Source organism: Leopardus geoffroyi, chromosome C1 (assembly GCF_018350155.1).
Source record: "Leopardus geoffroyi isolate Oge1 chromosome C1, O.geoffroyi_Oge1_pat1.0, whole genome shotgun sequence".
NCBI lineage: Eukaryota > Metazoa > Chordata > Mammalia > Carnivora > Felidae > Leopardus > Leopardus geoffroyi.
The window spans coordinates 167,098,714-167,122,411 of record NC_059328.1 but is presented as its reverse complement, the minus strand read 5'-3'; positions in this window follow the sequence as shown (position 1 = coordinate 167,122,411).

Sequence of the window (23,698 nt, the reverse complement as noted above, 5' to 3'; positions counted from 1 at the left end):
TCAAGGATTTCGATTAATTGATTTCCAAATGAACAAAGGCAAAAATATTGTACCTTGTTCCACTTGTTTTTGTTTTATTTGTGACTATTCCCTACTAGAAATTGCCATCTGAAGTTTTTGACATTCCTGTTGTATGTACTTTGTTTTAAGTCTGTCCATGAAACAGTTATTTGAAACAAAATAAAATATATGCTCCTAGTATGCTCTGATATTGTGCATGTCAATGCAAATGCCAAAGCATAACACACTGTTTTCCATTAGCAGAATCTTGAGCTGTATTAGCCAAAAGATTTGCATTCACTAAATGAAACAGTGTCCTCCTTAAAGCAACAACAATTCATTTTCTCTGCTCTCATTACATGAGATGAGATTTGAATGTTATCAGCTGTGTATGAATTCAACCTTAAAATGGAAAGCACAAAGCTGCTAATTTGGCCTTTACCCATGAATCCCCACACCACTGTTCCTTGTGTTGGTGAGTGTTTATATAACATCATCAGCTACCCAAGCATCAGGGGTGGAAGTTGGATGCATGACATTCCTCCAGATGAACAAATCTTTGATTCTGGAGTTTGGCCAGATCTTTCTTCTGTTCAATGGCAATTTCATTTGTATAAGCCAGGACCTGGCAAATCCAATTCTTTGTATCCTCCTTTTTATAATATAAAATTAACACCTATTCTCCTTAAGGAACAAGGGAGTAGGAAGAGCTGTATGGACAAGAATGTTTGTGTACATATAGTTCCAATTAGCACAGTAAAGACTGGCTGAAACTGAAACATATTTTAACCAGAGGAGTAGCTGGAAAACCTTTATCCAACCTGATCTTTCTTTAAATCAGAAGAATAATAGTTATATACTTTGATGTTTTCAATCTGTATTCAGATGGCTCCCTGCTATGGCTTTTTTCCATTTAGGACCCACTTAAATATCAATACTTGTGAAATAACAGCTCCAGAGCTAGCTAATGAAATAAACTTTTCCCTTTGACATTCAACAACTGTTCTTTTCCAAGAACCTTATTGATCCAACAACTACAAAATGGTATTTTTATCTCATGTTAGCATTAAAAATCATATAATGAAATCTCCTGAAGATAAAAATTCAAAGGATGAAATATATAAAGAAGTATAACTTATTCATGGTGAATAGTCTCCAACCCATATTATTCTCATGATGCCAGAGAACCTTTCTTTGTAATAAGTATTATGCAAACCCACATGCAAACAAGCTGTTGGCAAACAGGGCCACTGTAAATGCAGACAAAGTAGGAAACCAGTTACCTGGCAGGATCAGAAAGGCTAAAATTCCCATCTGCTCCAAAGTGTCTTCCCTAGCCACAATTGCCATGCTGACTCTCAGAGGCCTGCCTTTGATTAAAATGAATGCAGCTCTAGAAGATGCCTCTTAAAATGAGTATTTATCATTTCTATTACTCTTAAAGGAGTAAAAGAATTTCTCATCATATCCTGGTCTGGGTTATCAGATTAAATACAATTGTTTCCCCTACCAAAAAAATAAATTCTTCTGAGGAACTGGGATATGTGGGAGCCTGAATGAGTTGTATGTTACGTTCTACTAAGTGTTGGGAAATGTAGGACAGGAAGGGAAAAATAGCCAAACATCAGGGTGAGGAAACTGAATGTCAGCTGGGGGTTTCATCCTCACTCTCAATGTGAATTTCCTATAGATTCAGGAAATGTATGTGGGGAGACCCCTAGGGGAGATGTGGCCACAATAAAATGTGTCTGCATGACATTTTTTGTTACCCAATTAGAGGAATGTACTGAGTTGAATAGCATCAGGGTTACCCTAAATCCAGTGACTGGTGTTCTTATAAGAAGACCATAACAGACATGGAGATAAAGGAGGCACACAGGAAAGGGCCATGTGATAAAAGCAGAGATTGGTGGTATTGTCAGCCTCTTCAAGTTCTGGAACACCAGAGATTGCAACCGCAAGGAACAAGAAATAATAAACTATTCTTCCCTAGAGACTTTGCAGAGAACATGGTCCTACTGAAGCCTTGATTTTGGACTTCTAGCCCTCAGAACTGAGAAAGAATAAATTTCTGTTGTTTTAAGCTACCCAGTGGTTTTTTGTCATAGCAGCCTCAGGAAGCAATACCAGGACCATGCTCTAGAAAAGTCTATTCAAGTCTTTCTCTGGTGAAAAAATTCCCAGAGACACTCATTAATAGACACCAACCAGCCTTTCAAACCAGCACTCCCAGGTGTTCTAGAAGGCCTCAGTTCTCTTCTTAATTTGGGGGATCACCTTGACACATTTTAATCAGTGAACAACTATATTCATCCTCTATGTGAACATTGCCCACCATGTGCACCATAGCACTAGGGGTTCTAAAGGAAGCAAGAGTCCTTCAAGACAAGTCCTAATGAATTTACTACTTGCTTGAACAAGTAGTTGCAAGAACAAGAACAAGAAAAATTGGCTACTTGTTGGAACACCTATTTGCAAGAACAAGAAAAAGAAAAAACAAGGTAGTATGTAATCAAAGTGAGGAAAAAATGGCCTCCAGGTAGGGGAGAAGACAAAAGGAAGCTGTGGTTAGAAATGTGAGCCAGTATACGAAAGTGTAGTGTGACACAGTGTAAAGAAGAGAGAAGTTCAATAAATGGGACTACTCACACCTAAGTATTAGGATATATACGATCTAAAATAGCACTGTCAATCAATTAGATCCAATTGACATTTATAAAATAGTGTATTCACCAATAGCAGAATACACATTCTTCTTAAGCTCACATGGAACATTCACCAAGATACCACATTCTTGGCCGTAAAACACACCTCACTTAAATTTAAAAGAATAGTAATCGTACAAAACATGTTCTTAGACCATAACGGGATTAAACTAGAAATCAGAAAGATAGCTAGAAAATCTCCAAATATTTGGAAATTAAACATACTTCTAAAAACACATGGGTCAAAAATAAATCTTAAGGGAAATGTTTAAATATTTTGGAGTACATAAAAATGCATCAATATAAGGGAGGCAAACCATAGAGACTCTTAAACATAGAGAACAAACTAAGGATTGCTGGAGTGGTGGCGGGATGGGCTAAGTGGGTGATGGGCATTAAGATGGGCTTGTTAGGATGACACTGGGTGTTATATATAAGTGATGAATCAATAAATTCTACTCCTGAAATCATTATTTCACTATACGTTAATTAACTTGGATTTAAATAAAATTAAAAAATTTTAAAAATGCATCGTACTGATCCTTGGATATTAAAAACCTATTAAGGGAATACTGTAAGAAACTGCCCACAAATTTGATAACTGAGATGAAATGGATCAATTCCTTGAAATATTTAAACTACCAAAGCTCACAGAAGCAGAAAGAGACAACGTGAATCACACCTATATCTATTTAAGATATTAAAACAATAGTTACTAGGCTTCCAAAAAAATAAAGTACTATGCCCAGATGGTTTCACTGGTAAATCTACAAAATATTTAAGGAAGAAATAATACCAATTCACCAAAATCTCTTTAAGAAATAGAAGTAGGGAGAACAGTTATAACTCATTCTATGAGATCTGAATTACCCTAATACAAAAACGGATAAAGATATTAAAGGAAAACTATAGCCAATATCTCTCATGAATATAGACATAAACATTCTCAACACAATACTAATAAATCAAATACAACAATGAATAAATCATATTTCTTACACAAGTGCAATTTGGTTCATGTATGCAAGGCTGGTCCAGTATTCAAAAATCAATCAATATAATCTGCCACATATACAGGCAAAAGAAGAAAAATTACATGCTTATGTCTGTCAGTTGATTCAGGAAAAACATTTGAGAAAATCCAACATGTGTTCATGATAATTTAAAAAAAACTCTCAGAAAACTAGACAGAAGAAACCTCCTCAACTTGATAAATATCTACAAAAATCCTATAACTAACATCATGCTTAATGGTAAGAGACTAGACATTTTGCCCCTAAAATTGGGAAGAAGGTAAGAGTGTCTTCTCACAACTCTTATTCAATGTTGTACTGGAATTCCTAGCCAGTGAATAAGATAAGAAAAGGAAATAAAAGTTTTACAAGTTGGAAAAGAAGAAATAAAACTATATGTGCAGGTATCATGATTTTCTAGGTAGAAAATCCCAGTGAATCTACCAAAAATTCTTGGAATCAATAAGTAAACAGAGCAAGTTTATCAGAAGCAGAAGGTCTGCAACAACTGCATCCAGGAGAAAGACAAGGAGTTAGCAATTAATGAATCACAGTGAATCAGGCATCTTCAGAGGCAGGGGCAAGGGCAGGCAACATGAATTTGTCCCTTTTCCACAAACTTGTTACAGACAACATGGATACTTGTCATCTACTTGCAACACTTCACATTTGATTGTTCTTACAGCTTTCTATGATATTTAGGAGATTTCAAAAGAGATATATTATTTGAAGGAGATGATGCTCACCAGGGCAAGGGGATACTTGATATGGAACATAAATCAAATGTGATCATTTGCTGGCCATTGTCATTATCAACAGACCAAGAGAGAAAAATTAGAAAGACATTGTAGTTATAACATTGTAAGGCTGAGCTTTCTCGAACAATAACAATTTTAATACTAGAAGAAAAGGAGTCCTTTTGGCCTCTGACATCAAATCCCAGAGTGGATGATTTATCAGCTAGTACTCTGCTGCTCTACAAGAACGAATGTATCTTTCATGGATTAGTACTTTCCTAACAGCAAGGATGTGCTCATGCTACTAGTATACTTCTAAGATTTTTTGATAGAAACCAGAACTAAAATATGTCAGACATTGTATCACACTTTTAAAAATAATCAGTTCCATAAAGTATCTTGGTCTATTAATTAATTAAAGGATAGAATACAAATGGCCACTTTGGCACTTACATTGAACTAGAAATTTCAATGAAACTAATCATTTTGTATTTTCTTCTTTTTTAAATTTTTTTAATGGTTTTTTTTTTTTTTTTTTTTTGAGAGAGAGAGTGTAAGCTGGGGAGGGGCAGAGAGAGAGAAGGAGGCACAGAAATGGAAGCAGGCTCCAGGCTCTGAGCTGTCAGCACAGAGCCCAACGCAGGGCTCAAACTCACGGGACTGCAAAATCATAACCTGAGCTTAAGTTGGACGCTTAACCGACTGAGCCACCCAGATGCCCCTCATTTTGTATTTTCAAATAGTAACTATAAGTGCTTTCTCTTTTCTGTGTTCTCGAAGGTGAATTTTGGTTATCTACATCATTTGTCCAAAATAGAATTCTATTATAATTTATGACATAAAAGAAAACTAACTCATGTACCACAAAAGGCAAGTATTAAACTTGTATTTTATCAAAAGCTTTATAAAGATAATCATATAAACAGCGAAGTACTGTTAAGATCCCATCCAGGATTTAGAAATGGATATTCAAGCAGAGTACTCATTGTAGTTTTTGTTTAAACCTATGGCAGCATAGTATATATTTGAACAAATAGTAATTCACATTTACAATTCAAAATGGATCATGAAGAATGTACATATGCAAGCCATGATCACAGTCTAAGGTACAGGGGCTTGTTTTCTTGACACGAGTCCCATTCTGTGCTCTGACTCTAATCCATCATAGGTAAAAATTCAGCCAGAGGGATGATGCTATCTCACAGGGAACCTTAGAATTAAGGAAAATCTATGGTTTCTTTAAATGTGAAAAATTATGCTTGGTTGTCTTAATCATTGTTACATAGCACAGCATATCACATGTCATTAGTATCACTGTGAATTAATAAAAACCATTTTAAGTGTTTTGGATCTTGGCGTTACAAGTGGGGTGTGTGTGTGTGTACGTGTATCTGTTTCTTAGTATGAGTTCTTATCTATATGATTTAGGTAATATATAAGATGCCCAGGTGACATATGACGTAATGAGGTTAGAAAGACACTTTATGTTGATGGTAACAGTGCTATGAGCAACTGATGACTAAGAGTTCATGAAGAAACAGGCTTTTCTTATTTTAGTGTGGTATAATACAGACATGTATTTATATGCATCCTCCAAGATAAAATACTCAGCCCAACTCCAGTGTTAAAAATGTGCAATTAAAAGCCAGTATATTTCAAACAGAATTCCTAGATAACAGATGGAAGTGGGAAAATACTATTCAAATCTATATACACATATATCAACTTCAAATATAAATCCATTTAAATTCCTCATAGGTAGAAATCCTAAAAGAGTTATTTCAATATAGAACTTGGAGGTTGACTCTATTTAAATGTGATATCGTAAGTCATGCTCAAGAAGCTGCTGTGTTTTTTTTTAATCCATTGGCTATTGTATTTGAATTTTCCATATGAAGTACTGAACGTGGTCCTTAAAGGCAGATTTCTCTAGCTCATTTCTTAAAGTTATTAAAGTATATATGATTACTTCAAGAACAAATGTTTTGTGTGTTCATTTCTTTTTTACTGTTAATGGTTTATGCATGCAGATAATGAAATGTATATTATGTCTACTAAGTACCTAGAAGCAATAGAATTTACCTACCTGTTTCTTTGCTCTACTGGGAGCTCTTTAAAATGTAATTCAACATTAAATCTCTGTAATACATTTAATCTGATTATTTCATTCCGTCTTGCAGATAGGGGATGTTTATCTTGTATAAATATTGACTCACAAATGCTCTTAATAAATGCAGTTGCTCAATTCAAGTGGAAAAATCATCATGATGTTTATTATTTGATAGGGAATATACTCCTATTTAACATCCTGTTGTAGTATAGTGATCTGTTTTATAACAGGTCAGTAATAAAAGCAAGTGAAGATAGTTTTCTCTAGTCAAATTTACTGATTTCTCACAAGAAACCACTCTGAGAGTTGTAGAGTCCTGTTTGAAAATGAATTCACATTTAGGCATCACATGTTCAGTCACATAGTTTTGAAGATGTGTGGGATTTAGGCAATGCTACCAAGAACTAGGCAAAATAGCTACCAGAAGAATAGTAAACTTCTATGTTCCAAATTCTTAGTGCTGCCCTACTAAGTCGTGTAGGGCCATAGCAGGTTAAGCATATTATAATGGCTATCATGCTTGTCTGTTTGGAAATATGTCAAAGGTTTATTCAGAATGGAAAAATATTCTATTTAAAACTCTTTTTGGGAGAAGCGCCTAAGTGGCTCAGCCCCTAAAGCATCCGACCTCACCTCAGGTCATGATCTTCAGGTCTGTGAGTTCGAGCCCTGCAGGCACTGTGCTAACAGCTGAGAGCCTGGAGCCTGCTTCAGATTCTGTGTCTCCCTCTCTTTCTGCCCCTCTCCTGCTAGCACCCTGTCTCTCTGTCTCTCTCAAAAATAAATAAACATTAAAAAAAAGAATTTAAATCTCCTTTAGGGAAAAAAAATCAGAAACCACTTGCAGTTACACTCAAGAATTATATGCCCCACCAATGAGCATATCCTTTCTCTATGAAAAAAGAACTAGCTACTGAATTCATTTCTCCTATACTTTCTTGCCATGTCATTGATTTTAATGAGAAATGTTTAGGAGAAATGAAATAATAGTGAATCTGTTTTGCCTGGCACTAAGTCACTAATTGTATGCTCCATAGATAATTTAACCCAATAGTTGTATTGAATATTTCTCAGGTTCATGGAACTGTGGGGCTGAAATTCGCTGAAATGCAATTCCATGTCAGACACAAACAGGAAATATTATCTAAGGCAATAAACAGGTGCTATGGTAAAGACAAGATGACAAACAATAGCTATCACAATATTATGCAATAACAAATGGGATGAAGGATGGGAACTATTTCTGTGCTGAAAGGGAAATGCAAACCCAGTTCCCATTGTGTTTAATGTTCTTCCCTGGGGTGTTGGGCTCTCTCTCTCTTTTTTTTTAAGGGTTCTTCTTTGTTCTCATTTGGAGGAGACACACACATATACATACATGTCCGTATATACCTGGAAACTTATATATGAATGCATCTAATTATATCTATATTCATAATAGTTGTCCTCTGAAAGTCTCACAAAGACTCGGTGCAGAAAGTCATCCCAGGCATCCTCATCAGTATCCATATAACCATTCCACCAGTGACCCTGAGAATATTTGGGCTAGCTTCAGGGAAGTTTCCTCCAGGTTGGTATGCAGACACTGTGGTGAAAACCTCTAAGATTTAGCCTGTGTGAGCCGATCTGCAGAATTTCAGATTGTTAGAAAAGAGGAACATTTCTCCATTGTGTATCCACACTTGACAGCCCCCACTTTTAAACCTGATTTCTTTAAGTGAAGGGTTGGTATAAAGTAGGAGAAAAATATTTTTCCCAAGTTCTGTGGAACTATACGTCCTAAACATTAAGTTGCTATAAGTCAATTGCTTGCTTTTATCTGGTGTCTTGTAAACTCTTGCTACAGAGGACCAGCAACATCAACATCTTCTAGGAACTTCTGAAAATGAAGAACCTCAGATTCTACCCTAGACCTACTGAATCAGGACCTGCATTTTAGAAAGATTCTCTAGTCATTTTTATGCATATTCAAGTTTGAGAAACATTGTTTTAGAAAATGCTTTGAGTTTTAAAGAGTTCAAGCCTTGAATGCAATAATTTCCTGCCGGTTACATCTGTGCTCCAAATTCATAAGATGCAAAATGGAAGAATTCAACACTGGTTTCCATAGAAACATTGACATGGATTGACAGATTTCTAGAGTAGAAACAGTAAAAGAAATTAGAATGATATAAACCACTCTGAGAGTTGTAGAGTCCTGTTTGAAAATGAATTCAGATTTAGGCATCACATGTTCAGTCAGATAACTTTGATGATGTGTGGGATTTAGGCAATGCCACCAAGAAATCTGCAAAACCAGAAGGTACCAGAAGAATAGCAATGTTCTAGTTCCAAACCCACAGGTTCTGCCCCACTAAACATCTTAGGGTCATAGCAGGTCCAGCATATTATAATGGCTATAATGCTTATCTGTCTGACAATATGCCAAAGGTTTATTCAGAATGGGAAAAAATATTCTCTTTATTTAGAACTACTTTGGGGGGAAAGCAGAAACCACTTACAGTTTCTGATTTCTGCAGTGTAACTTGCAGTTACACTCAGAATTACATGCCCCACCAATGAGCATAAATAGCCAACAAGTCCATGCCAACATTAAATACTCTTTGGAAAGTTTAACAGCCTGAGTTCCCAGTGTATACTATTTCAAGTGACCTAAAAACTTGAGTCATGGTGTGCTCACTTAAATATTGTAATTAATCTAATTTTTAGAAGATTATTAACATCTACTGCTGCCATTTCTGTGAGTAGAATTTACCAAGGAAAACTTGCTATTCATGTTATTAGCATTGAAGTATATTTTTGACTCCATACACAATACAAATTTTATATTTCTATTTTAGTAACATTGGCACGCAAATTTAAAATGAATACCATTGTTATTTAAGTTATGTGACATTGACTATGCACATTATCAGACATAAACAAATTATAACCAACGTTCACTTTCATTTCATTTTCTTGATGACAGATATGACTTTACATGTCTAATCTGGAATTGCCATTTGGAGATAAGGTAGATGAGATAAAACTCAGCCCCTCTATTAATGCTGCTCTGAGAAACCTACAGGCATCTGAATCTTTTATAAATTGGATAAACGTTGGCTTTTCTGTTGAGGTTGTCATGTGCATTTTACAAGTTAATTGAAATCCTTAAATAATGCTTATCAAAGTAGTGAACACTGATTTTATAAAATACATAATGTATTTCAGCCTGCTTTAATCATCTTGCATTCATATAGAAATGAGCATTTGTTTTAAAAATATGGGCTATCCCCTATTACTCTTGTTAAATGTTACTCCTTTAAAGAGCTAAAGATCTAAAATCTAATCCTAGCTCTGTTATAGAAGAACTCTCAGGACTTAGGCAACTAAGTTCTCTGACCCTCATGTTCCTTGCCTGTGAAGAATGGTATGAATTACACCATCTCTAAAAGTGCATCTGGCTCTCACTGATCTCTAAGGGGTGTTAAACACACAACAGCATTCTTGATTTTCTCATTCGAATGGGCAGATGATATTACCAAGGACTTGGTATAGGGGGGTCAAATATCAAGAGGCCAGCTCAATTTTAGGATAAAATTTAAAGAAAATTTCTTGGGAAGCAATGGGCAGAGAAGAACTTTCTTTGGTGGGAATAGTACACTCCTTGTCAGTCATAAAATGTTCTCTTTATTCATCAGAGAAGAAAAAATGTATGTAGGAGTCCAAATAGAGTGGGCTAAAAACCTGGTATACCCAAACACAGGCTCTAATTCAGCCTCCAAAAGTCCCAAAGTCAAAGCCCTTTAATGCAGAAATGCTGTTGGCAGGGTATGACTCATTTGAATGAGAAAATAACTGAGAATATCACACAGAGTAATTGATGAACAATGTATCTCTATATTAGAAAAGAGAAAGTTGGGGTGCCTGGGTGGCTCAGTCAGTTAAGCATCAGATTCTTGATTTCAGCTCAGGTCATGATCTCATGATTGTGAGATGGAGCCCAGAGTCAGGCTCCTCGCTGGGCATGGAGCCTACTTAAGATTCTCTCTCTCCCTCTGCCCCTCCCCCAGTGCATACATGCACATTCTCTCTGAAAGAAAGAGTTGGCATCGATCTTGTCATTCTATGACTTTGTGACATTCTATGACACCTTAAATATTCTCTTGTGTGGAATGAGTATAAATGTGCATAGTGGCATAATAGAACCTAAAATTTCATTTCAACATGTTTATCGTGAGGGATCTTGAAAGCATTTCATACATGGATGACATCATATGACTGTAGTGCTCTAAACAGGGTTATCAACACATCTATTCACTCAATACTTGCTTTAGTGAAAAGCTTGGTAGTAATTTCAGGCAAAAACATTTTTTTTTTAATTTTAGAGAGAGAGAGAGAGCATGAGTGGGGGAGAGGGGGCAGAGGAAGAAAGAGAGAAAACCTAAGTAGGCTCTGCACCCAGGGCACACGTGGACCTCAATCCCACGACCCTGGGATCATGACCTGAGCCGAAACCAAGAGTAGGATGCTTAACCAACTGAGCCACCCAGGGGCCCCCACATTTTAATCTTCATTATATTGAAATGAAGTCACCTTTCTATTGTGATCTCTTTCAAAATAAGCTTTTACATATTCTAATGTTTTCTTCTGAATGGTTCATATAAATTCATGTTTTCTCCAAAATATATTGTTTAATTTCACTTTGATCAACTTCAGCTCTCATTCTCAGGAAAAACCAACTGTGTTTAAGTCACTTTTTTAAAGTTTATTTATTGTGAGAGAGATAGAGAGCACAAGCAGGGGAGGGGCAGAGAGAGAGAGACAGAGACAGAGAGAATTCCAAGCAGGCTCCATGCTGTCAGCATGGAATCTCACACAGGGTTCTATCCCACGAACCATGAGATCACGACCTGAACCAAAATCAAGAGTAGGATACTTAACTGACTGAACCACCCAGGCAGCCCTAAGATATGTTTTTAAATGGTATCTTCTTATTGCATCTAAACTAATTGCATATAGAACACATCATGATTTTCTTCTAAATTGAACTTAAGCCTGGATATGTTTTAGTGCCCAACATATTCAAATATCATTTTCCTTGTTTTTAAAACATTTAAAGGAAGAGATTGTTTAATTAAGAACACATATCTGAAAACAAAATATTATCTTGGGAAATTATAAATTCTGGTTATCAGGGTGAAGATAATCCTGGAAGAGAAATTATCTGAGCCTTATCTGAGGGACTACACCCCTTCCCTTGTCCTAATCACACCACGTGTGCACGCATGCACACGTACACACACACACACACACACACACACACACCTGTTCTCCACCAGTGTGACCAAACCAAGGAAAATGAGAAGCAGGAACATAGTTACACAAGTCACGGCCAAAGAAGAAGATTAAAAATAGTATCTTAAGCTTTCAGAACCACCAATTTTCAAAGTGAGCCAGAGGGCAGGCAGCAGCTATAGTTTCAAAGAAAAGTAATGACCTCTTTCTAATCAGCTACCCTGTGATAGAACATAAACTGCAGTAAGTCATGACTTAGGATCCTGTTATGTATCAGATAAACAAGGGAAAGTATCACTGATGTGCTTTATTTGGTAAATATGCTTACTGGTATGCTTAATGAACACATGCAATAAGTATATTCCACTTATGCCCTTTAATGTAATAGAATGCTTTACAAATTTTTCAGCTTGTATGTACATTGACCAGAAAATGTTCTATGTGGAAACTGCATTGTGCTTGAGTTTTGATAACTTTTCGTAGGATATCTATACACTTACTGAAGTTAGTTAAAAATATAGAAAATGTGGTCTTCATGGTGTATTCCTCCAAGGCAGAGTTTCTCAACACTGACACTACTGACATTTGAAAGCAGATTAATCTTTGTAGTGGGTGGCTGTCCTGTGCATCACAGGATATTTAGCAGCATTTCTGGCTTCCAGCCACTAGACACCGTTAGCATGCCCACCCCCGGATGTGACAATCAAAAATGTCTCCAGATATTGCCAAATATCCCCGGCATAAAATCATCTCCAGTTGGAAACCACTGTTCTAAAGATACAAGATAGCATGGACTTGGTCGGGCTCAAATGCTGGTGCTCTCTTCATCAAAATTTAGAAAATAAAATCCAGCAATTAATGTGGACTTCACAGAACAATGTTACTATCGGTTTATTATTTAACCTTATCCTTTATCAATTTTTTCTTAAGTGGATTGCTACTATCCTGAATAGATTGCTAAATTATTTTGTTGAAAAAACTTGTTATGAGATCTAAAACTTCTGGCATATCATCTCTCTATATAATGATAATGATATTGCTTAATCAAATGTATCAAACAGAAGCCCACAGAATTCATTGGATTGGAGTCTACATTCTCCTGGCATTTGATAGGAAAAAGAGATGTAAGGGATACCATTTTTTGGCAAAGAGGCTAGATTCCTTTGTAATCAAAGGTTACATGCTTGGTCCTAAATGTCATCAATACCAGTTCGGTTGAAATCTGTGCTTATAGTATACTTACTCTTCAGAAATGTGGCTTTTTACTCTGGAAATCCTTCCTGATCCCCCAGCGAGCATGGAAATTGGTAGCTTAAGAAAATTTGTCCCTCAAGTCCTTCTCTCCCCCTTATATGTGAGGAAAGTAGAATATAACAAGATGACTATATTCTTAACATAAAGTCATCTTAATGGGTTTGGCTTGACTTTTGTTTTTGTTTTTGTTTTTCTGGTTCAGGAAACTATACATGGTTGCTATATGTTAGAGGATAGTAAGATTACAGTAAAGAGAAGATTGTTTATAAATCCTTCTGAAAGTAAACTCATTTTAAATATTGCACACGTGTGCTTTATATCAGAAATGTCAAATATCTTTTTATTTTTTAGAACTAGACAAAATTCCAGCATTCCTAGAAAGTGTTGAACCTGCCCACCTCCAGGAGGGAGATATGATTCCACACTACAGTACCTGGAATACTGGCTTATCATTTGTGACAAATGCACTATGCTAATATAAGATGTTAATAATAAAGGAAATTGTATGTGTAGGAAGGGAATACATGGGAACTCTCACTTTCTTTTCAATATTTCTGTGAACCTAAAACTTCCCTAAAAATTAGTCTATTAATTTTTTAATGGCTCTGAAAAGAAAACCACTAATTTTTGAAGTGATAAAAATGTGAAGTCTAATAAAATTATGGCTCTTAAACATACATGGAGTGGTTTTTTTAAGTATCACTTAGATTTTTCAGTTGTGACACTGTTTCTCAAAATGTTAACAATGAAGAAATCTATTTTAAAGGAAAAATGTATTACAGGTCCCAAGAATTGTTTACATTGTTTTTAATACTTTATTATTTAAATTTGTGCAAATATTAAACTAAATATAAGTCCTTTATGTTTCCAAAACTAGGAAACAAAAAAATGCAAACCAAAGATGCAAACCAAAACCAATAAAATTATATCTATCAGCATCCATTAATGTGACAGATGATATGTTGCTGAAACTAATTGCTGCTTAAAATGTGAGTATGGTTTTATAGCAAGCTGCCAGCAAAGCTGAATTTCCATTCAAAGGGTTGTTCCATGAGTGTGGACTTAGAAGGATAAGTTTGAATTCATTATTATTAGGCTCAGATGGCCCAATGTACTTATCCTCATAAGATGATGGAGGTTCAGTGAATGTGGGCCTTTCCAAGAGCACCCTGCCTGCCTTCTTTCAGATGATGCTGGAAGGGAAGAGGAGAGCCAATCCTTGCCTTGGTAAGTCCTGTTTAAGCACTCTATTTATGAATAAGATGTTCATGACTTACTAAAATAGTCTTTCTTTTCTTCCATTCTACTCTTGCATGTCATTTCTCTTAAATGGCTTTTTTCTCTTATTGTACAATATATATTGTATTATCATATATTGAATATTATAGCAATAATCTTCATTGTAGAAAACTCAGATTGTATAGAAAAGCAAAAAAAAAAGTATCAAATTAACCCATAATCTACCACTCAGAGACAAATACTATCAACATTATATTATTTGTATTTCCAGGTTTTGTGTTGTGAACACACACACGTATGTAGCTACCTGTAAACATATGGAACATCAGTGCCTTCCAGCCAGAGAGCACCAGGAGCATATCCATGGTTAAACATGTTGGAGTATTGCTTGTTGCAACAAAGGGAACTACAGGCACATCAGTAATAAGGGGACAGACATGACTTATAATTGGACTTTGGCTTTGTGTTATGTGACTTTGGGGAACGTTTAAGGCCTTCTTATGGATTGGAGGTGGAAGTAAGTCTATGTTTCAGTATCTTAATGAATTTCATCTGTAGGGCAGGAAGATTGATTTAGTCACATGAGCCAGGGTAGGGGATTGGGGATTGCTGGGTCATTTTTGTGGCTTGGACAGTGTTCACATTTGTGTTCAGACAAGATGATGGAATAGTTTTGTCCTTGTCTCGATCCATCATGGTTCCATGATTCCATGGTTCCACGTGAAGTTGTTTATGTTCAACAGAAAGACACAAGATCTAGCTCTGAGTGCCTGGCAGTTTCTGGATGTCAGGGTCTGCTTTAGTTTCTCAAAGCTTAGAGTCTTTTTAAGCCTATATAAGGCCTTATACCTGTTACTCTACTAATCTCTAACGAGTGTAGTTTCTACAGGGTGAATGATACTGTTTTCCTCCTCCTCTGGGCCTCTACAAGCATCCCCAGCCCACACCACAATCTATTACCACACGAGCAGGTGGTGTTTCTTCACTCTAAAGATGAAAGAATTTGCTAAGGGCAGCACTTTACTGCTAATGCTTTCGCTTTTTAAATGGGAGGGTAAACATTTAACACTTAGATCCAAAATGAGGGCCAAAAGCTGGGCTCTCATTTGCTACTGGAATGCTGTAATTGGCAGCTGGAAATGCCCATCTTCTCCAAAATGCTGCACTCTCATTTCCTCCAACCAAGCTTCAGGGCTTCAGAGAAAATCTGCCACTAAATAATCATCAATATTTTTCTCTGGTAAAGCTTCCAGAAATATTTCATTGAGCACTGTATAAATTTGTGAAGGTGGCTATAATGAAGTACCATAGACTGGGTGGCTTAAACCGCAGAGATTTATTTTCTCACAGGCTTGGAGGCTATAAATTCAAGATCAAGGTGTCAGCTGGGTTGGTTTCTTCTGAGGCTTTACTCCTTCACTTATAGATCACCATCTTGTTCCCATGTCTTCACATGGTCATTCCTCTGTGTATGTCTGTATCCCAATCTCTTCTTATAAAGATACCAGTCACATAGGATTAGGGCCGACCCTAATGACCTCATCTTGACTTCATTACCTTTTTAAAGTCTCTATCTCCAAATACAGTTACATTCTGAAGTACTAGGGGTTAGGATTTCAGCCATATGAACTGTGGGAGGGGAACACAAATCAGCCTAGAACAAGCACTTACTGTGTGTTAATCATTGTTATAGGCAGTACTGCACCTGACAATGAGCTGGGCAGAGTCAAAACTGGGGCCAAATAGTCAGAAGTGGAGGAAAATAGATTCAGTGAGTATCTTTGGTGTGGAATTTGATCAGAGGAGGCCAAGAACAGTTAAGAACTAAATCCAATAGTACAAGTGAGAAATCAGGACCAGAGGGTGGCTGTGGCAATAGAATTACAAAGATTCAGGATATATTTAGGTGGCAGAGTTAAAACAATCTATTGACATCTCAGGAGCAGACATGAGGAAGAGGGAAGAATTAGGAACAACTCCCGGTGCTCTGATTTGGCTGATTGGATAGATTGTGACATTGTTAGCCCTGATAGAAAAATCAAGAAGAGGAATAGATTTATAAGCAGTCCAATCTGGGTATTTTGAGTTTAAGTTTCTCTTGGAGATACTGAACAGATAGTGAAAAGTGAATCTGGAGCTCATGAGAAATGAAAGATCCAGAGATACTGTTTTGAAGGTATCAAGATGTAGTTGAAGCCTGGAAAGTAGATGAGCTAACACAAGGAAAGCACAAAGAGTAAGAAGAAGCAGAACCTAAGAAAAACCAACATTTAAGGAGAGGCAGAAAGAATAATTGCTCATGAATGAGCCAGGAGTATAGAAAGAAAGTATCTCCAGAAAGGATATCATGGGATTCAAGTTTTAAGAAAGCTCTTTGAAGAGGAAGTGTAAAGTTATGGGGGGGGGGGCACTTGAGTGGCTCAGTTGATTAAATGTCCAACTCTTGATTTTGGCTCAGGTCATGACCTCACAGTTCATGGGTTCAAGCCCCATGTTGGGGGGAGCCTTCTTGGGATCCTCTCTCTCTCACTCTCTCCTCTCTCTACCCCTTCACCACTCACACACTTTGTCTCTCTCTCTCTCTCTCTCTCTCTCTCAAAATAAATAATTAACTTTTTTAAAAAAGTGGGTGCAGTGGTGAAAGTGCTGGAATGCAGAAAAATCTTAGTGTTGTTTACAGATAAAATGTTTTATTAAAGAATCTGAAGCCAAAGGAAGACATGGTCTGAGAAGTAGTTCAAGTTCATTGCTATGAACTCACTGACTTTTCAATCACTCAACATAGTTTTCCTTCTAGTATATTTGAAGTTCTCTATTCTCTAGTACATCCTAGGCATTATAAAAAAATACTTTATTTTTAAAAGGCCCATTGCAACCTACTGGGGGATTCATCGGGAATTAATAATGATGACAACCAAAAATGCTGCAAAACAGTTTTTAAAAATGCCCATTAGGCTTAGAAATAAGAAAGGCATTAGAAAACAACGTGAGTAGCATGAGAAGAGAAAAGAAGCCAAATGAGGGAATGAAATGAGTAGGAAATGAAGAAATAAATAGAGCAATAAGCTCAGCTCTAAATTAAATGAGAAAACATATATGGTGTGTCAACTATGGCGGCTGGCACATAATAGGGACAGAACTTCAATTAATGCAGATTGCCATCATAGTCGGAATGGTTATTGGAAGAAAAGAGACTGGCACCCAGAGGGCAATGCTGAGTCATGAGAAACTTGTGCCTTTTATTATTTTGGGTTTTTAAGACAAAATAGATTATGATTTAAGAGGAAAGAGACAGAAGCTTCTAGAAAGGGGAGGTTGAATGTATAAATGGAATAGTGCAAGTCTGGGCAGGGACAAGAAGAGAAGGACCCAGACTATTGGCCTAGCCTTGAAGAGGAATAGACCCATTTCCTGTGAGACTGAGGAAAAAAGATTAAGTGTACATATGGTTACAGAACTCATGTTTAAGTTTTGCCCATGATAATGGTGATTATAGGAGATGTAGCTTCAACTAGTCTGTTGATGTTAGAACAAAAACCACTCTCCAGGGAAGAGACGTGGAGAGAACAAGATACAAAGCATACTTGGAGAGGGAGAGAAGTGAATGTCATCCAAGGCCTGCAGGCCAGGAACTGCATGACTAAGGTGTAGAAAAGGCCGTCCAAATCACATCAACAAAGCTTCCCCATTCAGTATTTACTGCTTACTGTACTATGAAAAAGCAAAAAAAAAAAAAAAAAAAAAAAAGCTAGTTAACTATTATGTTATGTTTTGAAAGCACGTAAAATTACAAAATAAAATGAAAACTTTAATAATGTAATTGTTTACAGCAGTATGGAGATTCCAGAGGGCCCGGGGAAGGGAAGGTCAGATTCAAGAGAAGCAGACACAGAACATACAGCAAAAAAAGATTTTCCCAAAAAGCTCATTTTCTGCCTTGTCTTATTTATGTTGGTGACAGTTGCAACTGCTTTTGTCAGTGTTTGCTTTTTTTTTCTGTTTATAAAAGTAATACATGCCCATTATACCCAAATAGCATCACTAGCACTTCAGTATATTAGGCCTCTTTCCCCCTGCATGTGTTTGGTTTCCCTTGTCTAGATTCGTTTAGCCTGTGATCACGTTGAGCCACAGAATAGCAGCTTAAGGGGATGTCTTTCATGGAGAAAGTTTTTTTGTTTGTTATTTGTTTCTTATTAACTACACTTTTATGTTTTCATTTAATTTTTTTGAGTTTATTTTGACACACACACACACACACACAGAAGGGCAGAGAGAGAGAAAGGGAGAGAATCCTAAGCAGGCTCCACACTGTCATTGTGGAGTCCAGTGTGGGGCTCAAACTCATGAACTGTGAAATCATGACCTGAGCCTAAATCAAGAATTGGACACTTAACCGACTGAGCCACCCAGGCACCCCAGTTTTCATTTAATTTTTAAATTTCACAGCTGGTTTTGGATACATTTCTGTAATATTATTGTCTTTTTAAATGAAAGTAATATGTGCTTATGGTGAAAAATCAAACGCTTCGATCAGGAAAAAGGTGAAAATTAAAAGGTTTTCATCCTTGCCTTAAAATAAGTAGGTCCAACTCTCTAAAGGAAATCACTCTTAACAGTTTTTCTGTATCATTCCAGAAGTTCACTATGAATTTTCATGAGCATCTTTTGTCTAGTATAGCACTGTACCAGGAGTCAGTGATTTAAAAGTCAACTAAACAGATTTTGTTGCTTAAAAAATTTATGGAATTTACAACCCAGTGGGAGAATCAGACAATAATCCAGAAAATAGCAAAACCCAAATAAGATGAGTGAAACAGATTGCTGTGATCTGGAATAATATGCATTGTATATCATTCTCCAACTTGCTTTTCACCTACTGTCATGGCCATCTTTCTCGGGCAATATGTGGGTCTAACTCATCTTTAATTACTGGATAATAGTCATGCTATTACCATGGTTATACCATAAATCAGACATTCCTTGTTGACTGACATTCAGATTATTTCCAAAATTTTTCCACTTCAGACAATGCTAAAAAACATTTTTTACCTATACCTCTGTGTTTTGAGGCATTTGACCTCATTTGCATGCAAATATTCCCTCAATCTTTGGAATTTGACTAGCGTAGATTATGCCATACAAAATTATTTACTTGGTGCAGTGTTTAGTCTTTTTCTTAAGGCATCTCAGTTTCCAGTGTTCCTTAAGATAATTTCTCCAAACTGTGAGACTCCACAAATATTTTCCTATAAGCTGTTATTATATTTTATTATGTTCTTTTTACTTTTAGATATTTAATCCCTTTGAGATTTATTTTACATGATGTGAGGTGCTTTCTTCTAAATAAATATCCAGTTATGTCAACATCATTATAACAAAACCATCATAGATTAATTCCTCAGATTTTCTTAGATCTATTTCTGGACACTGTATTTAATAATTTACTTTTATATGACTGTGTCAATACCTTGCAGTTTGATTGCTGTAGTTTTATAGTATGTTGTAATTTCTGGTAAGGCAAGTTCCCTTTTGCCATTATTCTTGTTTTTCAAGAGTTGCCAAGTGGTCAATCATATCAGTATAAATACTCCCCACTGGCAGACGTATAAGTTGTTTTCAGTGTATATTTTCTATTACAAATTCCTAGAACAAGTGTTTTTTCATCATGTGATATAATTCTATGTAAGACAAGTAGAGAACAAAAGCCACACATTAATGTATTTCTGATCTGCTATAGACTCACTTATTAGTAAGTAACACTTTCTTACACAGCTATATTATACACATATTATTCAAATTCACATTTCCCCCAAATTAACAGCCATAACTCTAACAGTGTGAATATATTACAATGTGTCAAACTCACAAATGTTAAACCTCTCAATGTCAAGAACCTACGATGTAAACAATTGGCACCCTACTGGACTTATTCTATGGACACGCACAGCTTTCAGACCTTCAGATTTTTGAAGATCAAATACTTAAATTGACTAATCCCTTGAATTTCTTTCTCTAGTGATAATTTCTGCTCAGACCTACTGCCAAATATTATCTGCTAAAGTCTTTAAACAAAAGTCTTAGAAACAGAGGTATGAGGCAGTCAACTCGACTAGGCTAGCTCTAACACTGACATATGACATAGCTTCATCTTCAAAGCCAGTTTGTGTCATGAACTCCTGAAAAACAATGTGGAGCAAGTGCCTTTAGCCTTCTCATAGAGCAGCAGGTTCTGACACTGGGAGAGATATATTTGCATTTCATGTTGACCTTCCCCAGGGTGTTGGCTTGCCTCTTACACACTTACAAAGAGAAGATCCACTCAATGTCTCTAAGGACTATTCTAAATTCATATTCTACAATCCAAAAGCATAATTATCAAACTGGAAATGGATTCATTTACAAATATAAGTTACTCAGTAAGTGTAAAGTAATGATTATTGTTAATGCCAGTGGAAAAAATGTGGAAACCTTTACAACAGGGAATGTAATCTTTATTAAAAACTCTTAATGTTAATAACTTGTCAGTCAACCACACAGAACACCAGGACCCTAGCCAGAATACTCTTGGCTTACAGTTTCAATTCATATCAAAGGAATACCTGAGACAGGTGATAGTTATCCAAGATCTTTAAGATGTTATAAATTCCACCCATAAATCAGGGGCTGGAGCCCCACCCCCATTCTTACTTTTTAAAACTTGTACTATATTTCCTTAGCCTCTCATTCAGTTGCATGTAGTTAATTGACTTTTAGTCTTATGCCCTGGAATTTTTGTTAAAAACTTTCACCCAAAATATCAACATATAAATTAGGTCACTACATCTGCTCTAGATATATTTTTAAACACTTATGTTCTGTATATCATTCAGTGCCCCCTCCTTAATTTTTTAAAAATTTTTTAAATGTTTATTTATTTTTGAGAGAGAGAGATACAGAATGTGAGTGGGGGAGGGATAGATGAAGAGAGGGAAACACAGAATCCAAACAGGCTCCAGGCTCTGAGCTGTCAGAACAGAGCCCCATGTGGGGCTTGAACCCACAAACTGTGAGATCATGACCTGAGCTGAAGTCAGACACTTTACTGACTGAGCCACCCACGTGCCCCAGTGCCCCATCTTTTAAAGTTGTACATGACATATTTTTAAAATTTAGTGTTAGAAAAATTACACTTCCTCAAGAAATTGGTATGCTTCCTTCTCTATATAGGGAATTGTGCTTCTCTTTTTAATTAACTTCCAGGAAATTCAGCTTTATACCTGAAGTTCAACTATAACAAATATTGTGGCCATCTTGGTTTGTGAACTTGTGCCATTCTTTGACATGGTTTTAGCTTTCTACTTTTTTTGTATTTTCTCTGAAAGATATTTTTTATTTCCATTTCTTTTTTATCTATTTTATGTGCTTTTGCTGAAATGCTTCAATACTTTCGTGGAATGAAATAAAAACACCAACCCAAGGTACCCTCTCCGTGAAAAGTTCTGCTTTTGTGGCACCTGTAGAGCCCTCCTCCATCTCTGCCAGTGTCTCTAGCAATTGTTTTGACCCTTACCTTTCATTGTGTCTTCTTGCATTGTTACATACCTCTCTCGTCTTTCCAACTAATATTTAAGTGAAGAATATTCCATTTTCTGTATCCTCTATAGTTCTTGGTGCATGGAAGACACTCAAAAATTATTTTATAAGGAAATAAAAGAGGGACAGAAGAAGGGAAGGAAGGAGAGTAGGGGAAAGGAATGGAAGTCTGAACTTAATATTAAAAATATGAGCTGCCTGGAGGGAAGAAGGGATAAGGAAGAAGTCTATTGGAAATTGAAGCAGCTATCTAGCAACGAAGATAAATGCTTAGGTTGATTTACCTTAAGAAGGATAGAAGCTTTTATTATTGTCTCTACACAAGGTCAAGTCATAGTCAGGACAGGAAGCACATGCAACTCAATAGCATAACTGAGGAGGGTTTAATGAAGGACTATTACAAGGTGTGTGCAGGTTCATGAACACTAATCAGGGGTTGGCAAAGAGCTTTGCAAATAGCAACAGAACAAAGCCAAAATTAGAAACTTTGGAAAGGAGAAATTATTGGGAACCAAAGAAAGTACCGGTAGGAAAGGGGTCCCTGACAGGAGCATGGCCACAGCAAATAAAGGCCATGGCCAAAGTACAGCCAGGCAAGGAGAGAGTCTGGGGAATTAATACCCCAAACTCTCTCCTGTCAGCATTTCCCATTGGCTGGACCTTGTCAGAAGCCTAGAGTTCAGCCTCTTAGGGGCATGAAGGATGAAAGAAGGTAGGTAACATATGGAAGGGCAACCAGAGAATCCAGTGCCCTACACTTGGCTTTCACAGTAAGGGCTTATTTCAAAAGGATTCTGTATTTATAATGAAGGGTGGAAATGGAGTGGGACTATTTGGCTAAGAATTTGAAATAGATGGGTAAAACACAGAAGTAAGGTCTAAATCTCTTCAGTAGACACACGAAATCTTCAAAGTTCCATATGAACCCAAATTATCATTTAACGCTCAAAGGGTCTTTCTAATGTTTCAAAAGTTACTTTGCTTTTTGATACAGTAAAGCTGCCTTGACTTTTAGGTTTTTGTCTCACACAGGCTCTTCTACTTTTGGAAGATCCACCCTTTAACATGTCAAGCATATTAATATATACCTGTCATGGGGCACCTAGATGGCTCAGTTGGTTAAGCATCTGACTCTTGATTTTGGCTCAGGTCATGATCTCATGGTTCATGAGATGGGGCTCTGTGATGACAATGTGGAACCTACTTGGGATTCTCTCCTTCTCTCTCTCTGCCTCTCCCCCACCTGCTTTCTCTGTCTCTCCCAAAATAAACAAATAAACTTAAAAATTTTTTTAAATATACCCATCATAAATGTAGTTGACTAGCTGACATGTCTTCTTTTGCAGACATTTGATAAGCATCTATTATTTTTCACCTCTGCAGATTCCTTTTTGTATTTCAGGGCAAAGCATTTTTCAGGCCCCAAACACATTGACCCTGAAAAAAGCCCTTAATTTTTAGGTTCTGTGTCTGAAGCAGTTACTGTTTAAAATGAGCCAGGCTGCCTCCTTTCAGTGGATGTAAAGCTTATTATTTGACAACAATATCACCTCCAGTGAGCATCTGCTGGTGGTTGGATCTGATCTAGTTTGTGGTCTCCAGTCCCACGCCTCCAGAAATCCAGCTTATTTCTTCTTTAAGGTTGTGGTAGTTTAATTCTATGCATAAATGTCATGTCACCTTCTGAGATCCTTCAGGGAAGGATGTATGTGTTTCTATGAGTTCACTGTCGGACTTTTCAAAGATTTCTTAGAATATTCAGCCAGGTAGTTAAATAATTGATCAAAT